At 40.4% G+C, this 12,979-nt stretch overlaps 1 protein-coding gene across 1 annotated transcript in view; it reads left to right on the top strand.

The window, feature by feature from the left end:
* Positions 1-676: 676 nt before the first annotated feature.
* Positions 677-12,979, top strand: part of AGTR1 (angiotensin II receptor type 1) — a 62,428-nt gene continuing 50,125 nt past the window's right edge. The window contains exons 1-2 of the mRNA XM_066599264.1: positions 677-798; positions 904-935. The gene's annotated coding sequence lies outside the window, so the exon portion shown is untranslated. The remainder of the gene's footprint in view (positions 799-903; positions 936-12,979) is intronic.

Here is a 12,979-nt window from a genome sequence, read left to right as displayed (position 1 = left end):
GCTGAAGAAAGCAGATCCGGCTGCGACGGAGGAGATCCGCACTGGATCTGAAAAGGGAAGAAAATGTCTTTTCCTCTCCATGTCCGCGGGCACACACGGATAGCACTGCAGGATTCAGCAGTAGAATCGAGCGAGCAAGTGGACATTGGGCCTTACACCACAGATTGTGTGACTGTTGATCATCTCATTAGGAGCTTCTCTGCACGTTCAAATAATTTCCCTAGTAACAAATAATAGAATGGAAACTACAAACAACTGAATTACCAGTGAGAAAAATAGGATTATCTGTTAATTGCCACACATACTGTATACTGAGCAAGGACAGCCTCAGGAAGTGGAGCCGACTGTTTGCAAGTCAGAATAGCACATCACGAAAATATATAACAAGAATAAAAAAATAATGATTTCAAACTAACGTTTTGCATTTCCTATCAAATGCCAAAATCTGCTAGAAACTAATATAAAAAATCTACACTAAGATAAAACTTAAGAAAATCTGAGTAAACCTGAGTGGTGCCTTATACTATATTTCATGTGAAGACGCAAGTATCACTATGTCTTTAAATGTTTGTCCATCCTGTGTTTTCCTAGACAGTGTAAGATGAGATCAGCAGAGGCGTGCCTTGCCTCTGATGTAAAGGATAAGGCAGACATCTGCTCTAACTGCTCTACAGCTGGAAGTGAATGGTCACAAAATTGACTCTGCTTCCATGAATATCATGGTTGTCTCCTGCTTCTATCACCTGAATTCGATTCTAGTCGTGAGCTGATACCAGAGTGTTGAATTCTGGTCTCGAGGTAAGAAATGGGGCAGAACCTCCTCAGTATATGCATATGAAACTTTTTCCATTATGTGACCAGATATAACAGAGTACGTTAGATACTGACTGACTTTTCTCATAGGTTGCCGACTTGTATCCTCATCTGTTGAACAAGTAAGTGCCCTTTCCTTTCTTTTTCACTCTTCAGTAAGTGACTGCAGATAAATGACACTTTTGTATAGTTCTGTTTGGCTTTTGTAGAAATAGTAAAAGCAATTCAAACTTACGGTAACATAACTTTCCTCTTCCGATGTTTGTTTTGACAGTGTTTATATACTTTGTGTTACTTTTTCTTGTTGCAATGCCTTGTTAACAAAACTATTTACCCAAATGTTGCAAATGTGGTGAACTTACAATTATGTGCAATATGTAATGCAATTATCTATCTATCTATCTATCTATCTATCTATCTATCTATCTATCTATCTATCTATCTATCTATCTATCTATCTATCTATCTATCTATCTATCTATCTATCTATCCATGCACATATTGGTCATTGCAGCGTTCAGTAGCATGTTGTTTGCACTCTGCACTGGTGTCACTTTGATTCTGTACAACTGGTAACTTGGACTATTGTATATTAAATGGTATTCTATTTTTAATTCACCTCTTCCTAATTCACCTCTTGGACTATATATACCCACTATGTATTACAAGAATATGTGTTCATAGAGTTCAACCAAAACATATATATATGAATCAAGAATCTCCCTTTTCATCATTTGCTGAGTTGTGATTTATCTTAGCTGTTATTAGTTGTATTAATTGTTAATGATGCTATTTGGCTGTTTGTGCAATGGTAACAATAATTCCAACAACTGTGCCCATTTCAAATTCAGTATCGTTAATCGCAGTTTCCTCTTTACAATAATATGTAATAAATGGTAAATCACAGAGTTGTCTAAAAAGTCCCATGTGCACCAGTAATCACAAAAGATGACCTTTATAGTAGTGAGGAATAATTCCATTACAGTGATTTTTTACTGCTCTACGTGCTATTCCCTTACAAAGCCACGTGTCCCAAAGTTGAGGATGAAATCTTAATAGATTTACAGGGACTATAATGGACCTTTGAATATTAATACATTTATTGTGTATATTAACAATGGAATGGTACCAAATAACATTACTTGTAGTACAGAACAAAGGAGCAATATGACAGCATAACATTGATATACCCATTGTAACATATAGCAAAATACATTAGAAAACAGAATGCCCAGGGACACAAAGAACCATCAGCAAAGACAGCACAAACCATAGGAAGTCAACATTTTCAATATCACAAACCGAAGCGACTAAAGAGGCTGTGCAGGTATGATACCACAAAGAAGCGTGTGATATTAGTATGTACTTTTAAACCACACACAATCCCGGTATGTTTGTTTTTTGTACATACTGTATTCATCATGAAATTATATTTCTTAGAATTCTGGATTGTGAAGTTTTCCTGTTAGCTCTCCTGGAAATGAATTAATAAATTAACAACTGGTCGTTACCATTCACTTCGTCAGGAAGACATGTCCGTCTACACTCTGACAATGTTCGGACAGCCCTCATAGAGTATGCACATGCCCTATTAACAAGAGGCATATTAACACAGTTATTAATCCCACACTTCCAGGAGGAATAATAGAGGAACGTACATTCCAGAGTTCAGAATTGAGATTTCGTAGTGAATGAAAGTATTCATCAAAGCAGATATGACAGGAAAGCTGCCAGGTCCTTTAAAGGACCTGTGGTAATAATGTGATGTTAGTAAATACTATTGGATTATTGTTCACATGGATTCTTGAAAGGGGCTCTAAATCTAAAGTCCACAATTTATGAAAGTCAGTCATGTAAGACAGGCTACTAATAACTGATATGTAAGTGAATGCTCCTGGAGAAACTGGAGATCTGTAAGGTTAATTACAGATTACACAGGCAAATATTTTTCTGATACGGCTGCTTGCACATAGCGATGCCATGCAATTATATGTAATAGGTAATTTACGTTTTGGTTCCCATTACATTAACATCTATATATGTGTCTTACTGTGTATGGTATTATCTCTCAAAATGTAAAATAATTGAGTACAAAGTCAACTATTTCCTAAGGAAACAGAAAACGTGCGGTATTAATTGCATTCCTCTACCAATGTTCTCCATTAGCATTTTGACATAAATGGAAACCATCTGTTGTAGCACAGTTGCTATGTTAGATGCTCCTTTAAATAAACATTGTAACACATTGCAGATTACATTCTTGATGATTCTAGATGTACATAACTCAGCACACTGCTGACTGTGCTCAGCTTCACAGCTGATGTCTGCACTCAAGGGGTTAAAGAAAGCATAAATAACTCGTAGACAATGCAAATTCATCTCTTCCGTTAGGGGACAAGATGCACTTTCTGCCATGTGTTATTCACTTCAGCCTCTCTTACAATTTCCTAGTGAATCACTTTTTGCATGTGCTGTTTTGCAAGGCAATAAGCCAACAAAGTTTAAAAGACTCCATAGTTGGCAGGTGATGCTGCTCAGCCTCTACGCCCCTGTGGTGACCAACAATGTCACTTGAGATTGAACTTATGGGTAGTTGCTGTTTATTGATCAAAACATATAGGGCCAGATCCAAATGTGTTTGGGCCTTTGGACTGAAATTCAAAGAGGGTTAGTTGTTTATCTAGTTTATGTTTCTGCAGAATGTCATACACTCTATCCCAATAAGTCTAATAGATGTTGGCATTTGCCCAGATATGCCTAGTGCTAACATCAGCCTTGAAAATATAGCATCAAGACTCGTGATAAATAATAATAATAATAACCTTCATTTGTATATCGCCAACTTATTCCGCAGTGCTTGAACAATAAAGAACACAGTCAGTTCCCAACCAAGTTCCCAAACTAATTTTTTGAGTTAAAAGGTATTTCTGACTTTAAAAAATGTCCAAAAGATAGAAAAGTGATTAAAGTGACCATCCAGTTTGTGGACAAAATTCTGTCTTGGGACAGGAGACGCAGGGCGTATATTACATGCAGTTGTTATTCTATGCCATCTCTGATCCACCAGTTTTGATCCGCCCTATTTTAAGCCTTTCAAGATGGCTGCAGACATTTTCTAAATACCTAATGCACACTGTGCACTGCTGTCTTATTGGTCAGTGCTGATCACATGAGCAGTTCTAGCCAATCAGAAAGCAGGTATAATGTCTTAGTCTACCAATGAACTGTGAGGATTAAGTAGTCCGAAGATTGCATTGGTCAACTTGGATGGCCGAAAACAGGACCCGAAATTGGCAGATTGGAGAGACAGCAGAAAAAGAACAACTGCAGGCAATATACCCCCTCTCTGTCTGGGCGTAAGACAGAATTTTGACCCAAAACTGAAGGGTCACCTTAATAATAAAAAAAACATAATAAAAAAACCCTATAAATTAGCTTTCATATGTCCCGGCTTTTCAGCACAACCAGTCCAGTCCTTGCCATTCTGGTCATAGAAACTCCTCTAGCAGGCATGTGTCATTTATCATTCACATGACTGCTACATCCAATCAGAACTTCACTGGTCATGCGTGCTATGGGAAGTAATTGACTGTAGTGATTATATAAGCAATTAAGCACACACAACCTCTACAGGATCTCTTGGGAGCAGAAAGCACGGGTACTGGGTCACTGCCGTTGACACATAGCGACATTTGAAAGTTGAGTATAGGTCCTTTTTTTACACTTTTCTACCCTCTGGCTGTTCTTGGTTAAGTCAGAAAACCCCTTAACTTTTTGGGGAACATCTCCTTGCACAAATATGAGATAGGTGATTGTACACAACATAATGAGTAAGAGCCATATGATGTCAAGATTTTCCTTCTTTCTGATGAATAAATAATTATTAGACCTTTAATGTATTAATCTGTGAACAGTAACACATTGATTCCTGATCTGGACAAGTGTCAGCCATGTTTTTAATGAACATGAGTATGTGAAAGATGGAAGCTTTCCAAAATAAACGGAGCTTCTATATTAATGACCAGTGGGTGTATAACAAATTAGAGTGTGGAATGCTGATTTTAACATGCCTGCCTGCAAATGTATCTCAACTCGGAAACCAGTCTAAATTCACTTACACATATCCGCATTTATTTGAGTGATATTTGTAAGTGATGGACAAGATGAAATGTAGAGATTAAACTACAAGTTTCACAGCAAAAGCAAATTGTTAACTGCTTCTGCACGGTTCCTCTGGATGGAGGTTACAAAGAGCTTTTATGAAGTGACTGCTTGAGAATGTTTCCTAGTGATACAGAGAACTCCCTGTTTATTTAATATGAACATTTCTGTCTATGGTAATAAACAACATAAAATAAATGACCCTTAAATTCACATTCCATAATATATTGTAAGCAAAGTTAACGACAGGAAGATGAAGGATATTAGTTGTTTCTTTATTCCTGTAGAAAATGTTCTGTCAACAGAAATCATCTAAATGTACTCAGTGATGTGTTAAGTGTTGTTACCAAAATCAGGTATTACTTTTGCTAAAGCAATTTGACTAGCCACTTTATATTATGTGCAAACTACTCTAGGTTTTTTTGGTCATTTTTTGCCCAATCAGTTGAAACATTTTCTGCAATATTTTACAATTTTCCTTATTTAATTATTTGTTCCAAGTACCGATGAGCAAACTTTTGAAAAGTTCACTTTAGTTAGTTCAACCGAACTGGAAGTTTACCAAAACCCCTAAAATTGGTAGGTAATATGGTCGAAGAGCCATATAAGCCCTATCTAACAGGCCTTTTATGGTTCTTAGATAGTAATATACTGCAGGGCTCAGAGCCATTGTAGACCGAAATGAACCAGTAGAACCCTGCTAGACCGAAATGAACCAGTAGAACCCTGCTTCGGGTAGAACTTTGCTAAAACCCTTTGGGTTTGTTCCAAATTGAACTTTTAGAAAAGTTTGACCGAATACAGTGTTCTACTGGTTCAGTTTGCTCAACGCTAGTTCTCAACATCACCCACAAGATACTGTAAATTTGTAGCATTACCATTGCAAAAAAAAATCAGATCACGTTGAGTTTTTTGCAGTGGTCACAAAGTGGCTTGTGATTTTTTTTCCATATGTTGCTATGGAACCTTTGTGTAAAGGCACTTGAAAGAGCACAATTTACAATAATTGGTCTGTAGTATCATACAATAGTGCGCTATTAATGCTACCCCTTTTCATCACTGTCGGCTACCCTCTATATTTCAGTTAAGATTAGTTTGTTTACGAAACTTGCATTGCATTGTACAGAATAATAAGAAAAGTCTAGGAAAGTATACTGACGACCATGATGAAACATTTATGACACTTTTACAAAAATGCATGTATTCAAAGCAAACAGTAGCTGGACTATAATGAAAAAAGGGAAGTCCTACTGTACTATTACTACACATTAGAATCAAATACAGACAACATATCTGATGTCTATTTAAATATCACCCATCAAAATCTTTTCAAGGCTTCTTCAACAAGAAACCATGGGTTTTAAGACTTGGGGGTGAAATTTGCTAAGCCCAGCATTTCCTGTATCAGGCTTATTTCCCCCCGGAGCATGGGGTGCTGAATACATGAAGAGGCGTATGCCTTTTCATGTATTCGGCACATCTCAGGAAACTCTGTGCGTATATTTCTTGTATAATTTACACTACTTTTATACATAAATCTGTTGGTTCCGGGGTGGACAACCTCTCTCCAGACAAGCCCCACCCAAATTTTGAAAAAGTGGTGGGGTCGGCACAGAAAGGAGAAAAGTCACAAATCTTTGTGCAAATACTGTTTGTGCAAAAGTGTGCAACTTTTTAACATTAGAAACTGTCGTAAATTAGTTTGGAAATGTGGCCCTTGAGGGCATTCGATTAACTATCACAATATATTTCTCCTTTCTTAAAAGGGATTCCTACCACAGACATTCATGGCATGTTCATAGAATGTGCTTACTCAGCAGTTTCGATATCTCCTATTAACTACAGTGACTGTACATATCTGGCCAATTCTCTTCACCGAGATGAGTTCTGAAGTTGTAGCCTCTATTGATATTTATTGCCTATATATTTATTATCTAATTGATATACCCTAAATGTCAATATCCAGAAAACTCCTTTAAAATGAACTTCAGGATCTATTATCAAAAATGTGTTACCTTAGTATACAGTATATACACTACTAGTTTTTTTGGTTGCTTGTAGTTTATGATCATTAACTTTACTCACTATAATAGAAATAATTACTCATTGTAGATCTGTGTGTTGGTTGGATATAGTTGGTGTCCAGTAGTTGGATATAGTTGGCTTTCTCATAAACAGCAGCAGTCAATGTTAACAAGCAGAGCTGCTGAATACATTGCAATGGGGAGACCAAGAATGGAAAGAAACCAACTTTTAGAGTCTTCGACATCATCAGAAATTAGACTGGAAGTACTGTATTTGAGACTCACTCCGGCTATACTGAGAACAGTCATTAAGATGGAGTCACTAATCGTAGTCAAAGCACAAATGGATCAAAGATAGAAATCAGCGAATAGAATGAAGACAGGGTATAGCAAATAGCAGATGTGTATGACACAAGGGCAATAAGTAGAACATATTTAAGACTAGTACCTTACTTCAAAGCATACTGCATGCACATTCATCTTAGTTTAGTTTTCTCTGTAAGTTATGTTGACCAATTTTCCCTTTATCCGCTGTGCCTGGAGGGAATCACAGGGTGTTTTCCCCCTTAGCATTTATGATGTATCCACAGCATATGCCACAATTACCTGGTAGGTCAGGATACCTACCTCTGTCACTTTTACCTGTTAGGAGAACAGGAGTCCACTGACCCCTGATCTACAAGACAAGGCAGCCATGTCATTCAGCAGAAGTTGAATGGAGAGGTGACTGCGCAGGTGCAGGACTCTCAGTTGTTAAAAAATGAAAGTTCTGCCACTTATCAATGCTATTTATTATCCAATTCTTCTTCGTTTACAAGATCTGTGACCATCAATGTGGAATGAAGGCACTTGTCATGTCAGTGATAGAGGTGGTCCATAGCTTTAACGGCTTGCATATAACTGTGCTACAGAAGGAAGAAAACTGTCTCTCTAAGGCCTCCATCACACAGGCGTTTGCAGTAAATGCAGTGTTTTTAACGCTGCATTTACTGCGATTTCAGCAACGCTGGCATGCACTATGCTAGCGTTTTAGCTGCGTTTTCAGCACAGCTGATAATGCAGCTAAGGAGGCTGAAATTTAAAAAAATGAAATACTCACCTAGTAGGCGCAGTCCCTGCAGGCTTCCAGGCACTTGTCTGTGCCTGCAGAGCATCTCTTGCTGGTGACAGGGTTTTAAGATCACGCCTCCAGCAAGAGATTGCTCTGATTGGCTGAGCCGCGAGCCATTCATTCACTTAATGGCTGTGATTGGTGCATGCAGCGCTGACTGTAAATGGCGCTGGATTAGCCAATCAGAGCAATCTCTTGCTAGAGGTGGGGTCTTCAAACCCCGTCACTAACAAAAGATGTTCAGACAAGTGCCCGGAGCCCTGAAAAGCAGCGCCAGGGACCCGGACAGTGCTAGCATCGGTGGGTATAACTTTTTTTCTTGTAGTGTAGCTAGCGCTGCCCAAAACACGGCACCAAGTTGTGCTGCGTTTTCAGCAGCGCTGCTAATGCTGTCCATTTCAATGGGCGACTCAAGGCTGAAAATGGCCCAAGATAGAACATGCATCGCTGTCAAAGTGCAGCGTGCAAGATGCTGCGTTTTGATGCTTGTGTGAGCAGCCCCACTGAAATGAATGGGAGCGTTGTACCGCATTTAGTGCTGCGCTGAAAAGGCAGCGCTAAACACTGTACAAAAAGGCTGTGTGAGGAAGGCCTAGGGCTACTTTCAAATCTACGCTGGAGCCTCCATGCATTATAGTCAATGGGATCTGGACGGCGCTATTTGTTTGCATCATAAGACGGACCCGTTCGGCTAGGGTATTTCCCTTTCCTGCTGCTCGAATGGAGCAGGTAAAACAGAACCGTCACCACAGCAGCCTAATGCCATCTATATAAGCCAATGTCCAACTTATAATAAAGCCTATTTCTGGTTTGGCTGATAATCCTAGTCACATTGTACAGCTTTTGAATGGGGCAGACATCGGCTTACAGGGTAGATACCTATAAGTGGCATTAGATAGACTGTTTCCTTCCTTATGGAGGTATTTTGCATAGATTTCCCAGTGAGCATTACCTGTAAGACTCCCTACACCCAGTCAGTCTCTGCAAGGAGAAGCAGTACCTTCCAAGAGCTGCTCTGCAAATACACTTCTACAGTATATGTATGAGCATCTGCAAGCAAGCAAAACTGTGGACATAGTGGTCCCATGATTCATAATATGACCACCACCACCTCCATTATTGCTGCCAGAAGTGTTTATAAGCAAAGATCACAGACGGGAAAAAGAGTTAGAAGATGCAGCATCATAGTCTGTCTCACAAAGACACAAATGTCACAAGTGCCAATCATGTGACTGTCTATGTTGACAGAAGGATCCAATAAACGGCAGAGTGATGCGCTCAATGCCACCGCTATCAGCTGAGGCGGACTATAGTAAGTGATTTTTTTGCAACAGCTGAGAGCCACTTACTTGAAACTGTTCACAAAATTAACACATGTACGAGGCTTGGTGCACTCTAACTTTTGTCTTCACATATTCTTCAAAAAGAAAAACAGAAATGAAGCTTGTGAAATAAATGGTATTCCAGTATTAACAGTCCATACAGCAAAGGCAGCAGTGACAGTATTGTATATTTAGTACTTAAGTCCAAACATGGTGTCAGCATTCCAGTGAACAAGAGCAAATGACATCTGCTAGAAAAACTTTGGCCTACTCAACAACTTAATAAGACGAATACATCATAAAAAGCTGAAAAATGTACCATAAATTCCTTACAACAGCACTGCAAATTAAATGACAATATTTCTTTGCTGAAGTTGTTCTGTAGCACATGACCTTGAGGTTTGGGAATTGTAAGTAACATCAAGCAGAGCTCCGAGGCATTCTGTTGTCTTCTGGCACCGTTCATGACCAACAAAAGCTTCCCACATAATGAAGTGAACATTTTACAAGGAGGGACACAAATTCTAACACCTCACTAGGAGTTCTCTCATACAGCTCAATGCAAGTCCAAGAGCCGACCAAGCTGTACTGAAACCAGGAGCACAAATTGTCACCACATCGTATATGGCAGCTATCATGATAGAAGCTATGTTCATGTAACAAATTGTATAAAGTCTACAAAAACAATTAAAAGCAATACTAGAAACATGAAACCTCAATTCTCACTTAAAGGGGGTTTCCAGGCACAATTACTATTGATGACCTAGGTCAGCAATAGCTGATTTGCAGGGGGCCACTGCTCAGGAACCTGGCCAATCAGCTGAGCTGTTGCATGATGTTAGCGCTGCTATACACAGAGGTACAGAACAGAGACTGCTGCTCTGACCCCTGTGTAGTGACTGGCACTTGTAATTGCAGACACAGCTCCCATTAATTTCAATAAGACCCCAGCCTGCAGTTAAAAGTGTTGGCCACTACATAGTGGTCTAAGCAACAGCTTCCACTCTGCACCCCTGTGTATAGTGGTGCTGACAGCATGCAACTGCTTAGTTGATCAGCTGGGTTCCTGAGCGGCGGACCTCAGCCAATCAACTATTGATGATCCAAAGATAGGTCATCAATAGTATTTGTGCCTGGGAAACCCCTTTAATGTTATCGGGTCCTGAGAGCTATACTATGGGGCATAAAGTAGTAAACAGATAATGGCAAGTGATAGCAAGCTCTGGGACCATAAGGTGTTTAAGGAAGGTATTCGTGGAAGTTCAGTTTTCACTTCAATAAAAAGGCACATTTGCAGTGGCAATTATCCTGTGATCCAGTGTATATGACTATAAAACAGTCACTCCACATGCAATATTAATTTGTTCCAAATGTTGAAAATATTGCATGCAGAAGCCATAACTCTGTGGAAAACTGGTAATTGATTCTGATGTTCCCAAAATGTTAGTCCAAAGTAATACAGAATGTAGATTAAAGAATAATAAGCAGATAGCTAGTACAGATAAAGCAACTCCTTATATACAAAAATCACTTCCTATTTTGAGGACAGGAGCTTCTTGCAGATCCTATGCATTATACAGAATGTGCTGGAAAGTAACATGGAGTTACCCTTAGGCCTCCTTCCCACGAACGGATTTACGCCGCGTAAATTCGCGGCAAAAATCCGCTGCGTTGCCCCCTGCTATTAGGTTCTATTGAACCTAATAGCACAATGCTCACGATGCGTAATTCCACCGCGGAATTACGCACCGCGATTTCTCCCGTCCTCACCCGCAGCATGCTCTATTTGCTGCGGGTGAGGACGGGCTGTACGCGCTGACGGCTTCCATTGCAGTCAATGGAAGCCGTCCGTTCACGCTATCTCCCGCTGTAACCAGCGGGAGATAGCGTGAAAAAACGCTTCCCCACCTACCGCCGCAGCGTCATTTGACGCGGCCGGCGCGTCACGTGACACTGCCGGCCGCGTCACGTGACGCGGTGGGCGTGTCACACGACGCGACGGCGGTGGGCGGGGAAGCGTTTTCACGCTATCTCCCGCAGGTAAGTATAGGGGCTCTGGGGGGCGCCGTGACGGGCTTCACTGCGTAATATTACGCGGCGGAGCCCGTCACGCTCGTGGGAAGGAGGCCTTAGGGCGCCCACCCACTGGCGATTTTTTTCCCTGCGAAATTCGCAGCATTTTTTTCTCTGCAGGGGTCTATGGGACTTGTAATGTTAAAATCGCGATTTCGCGGTAAATTGCGATTTTGCGCGATCGCGATTTTAACATTACAAGTCCCATAGACCCCTGCAGAGAAAAAAATGCTGCGAATTTCGCAGGGAAAAAAATCGCCAGTGGGTGGGCGCCCTTACAGGGTGTCCAAAGAGCAGCCCTGGCTAACACAGCTGAAGAGCAGTACAGAACATGTAGTACTGCACTATACTATAGAGAGACATTCTGGACCCAATAGCAATGCTGTGATCTGTCTTTATGGCATCTACTGCTTGATATATATAATATTGGGTGATTGCAGTGTTAATTCCTTTAGGCTGGTAATGTTGGAGTGGGAAAAGCCTTATCACCTATCTACTAAACAATGATGTGTGGTCCAAAAGGCAAACCTATTTCTTGTAGTCATATTAAAATTTAAAGGGGCTGTTACATAATAAAATGTTAACCTCTCCGGATATTCTATGACTAAGGTTAGAATACGAGGGGGTGCTGATCAGTCTTTGGCTTTACCCAGAAAGAAATGAGATAGGAAGATGATACATTACATTTATTCCACATACTCTCCACTGATGTCAATACACTTCTTATATCGGTGTTCCAAGTTCTGCAAGCCTTGCAAAAAGAAGGATTTCGGCTGTGCCTCAAACCAGTCATCCATAGCAGCCATGGCATTAGAAATGGTGTGAAATTTAGTACCCTTGAGATGTTTCTTCAGGTTTGAAAACAGATGATAGTCGGAGGGAGCTAGATCTGTTGAATAAGGTGGGTGGTCAACCAGCTGGAAGCCTAGCTCCACCAGTTTTGCCGTGGTCGCTTGTGTAGTGTGAGCGGAGGCGTTGTCTTGAAGGCACAAGATTCCTTTGGACAGCTTGCCGCGCGTTTTGGCCTTCAGAGCTGCCTTCAATTGGTCCAAAAGTTCAATGTAATACCTTGCATTGGTGGTGGAACCATTTTAAAGGTAGTCCACTAGCAGCACGCCCTCCTTATCCCAGAACACAGACGCCATCACCTTAGTGGCTGATTTTTGCACCCTGAACTTCTTTGGGCGAGGAGAACCACTGTGCCTCCAATCTTTTGACTGCTCCTTGGTTTCAGGGTCATACAAATAAATCCAGGTCTCATCCATAGTGACCAGTCGATTCAGGAAGTTCTTATCAGTCCGAAAACGTTGACAAATGGACCGGGAAGTTTTCACTCGCATGCTTTTCTGATCTGTTGTCAAACATTTGGGGACCCACTTTGCAGATAGCTTCTTCATGTTCAAATGTTCATGGATAATGACACAAACACGTTCATGAGAAATCCCCATGATGTCTGCTATTCCTTTAGCTGAAAT

The sequence above is a fragment of the Eleutherodactylus coqui genome, chromosome 1, assembly GCF_035609145.1.
Source record: "Eleutherodactylus coqui strain aEleCoq1 chromosome 1, aEleCoq1.hap1, whole genome shotgun sequence".
NCBI lineage: Eukaryota > Metazoa > Chordata > Amphibia > Anura > Eleutherodactylidae > Eleutherodactylus > Eleutherodactylus coqui.
The sequence above is the reverse complement of the archived record's forward strand: the minus strand, read 5'-3'. Positions and strand labels throughout refer to the sequence as shown.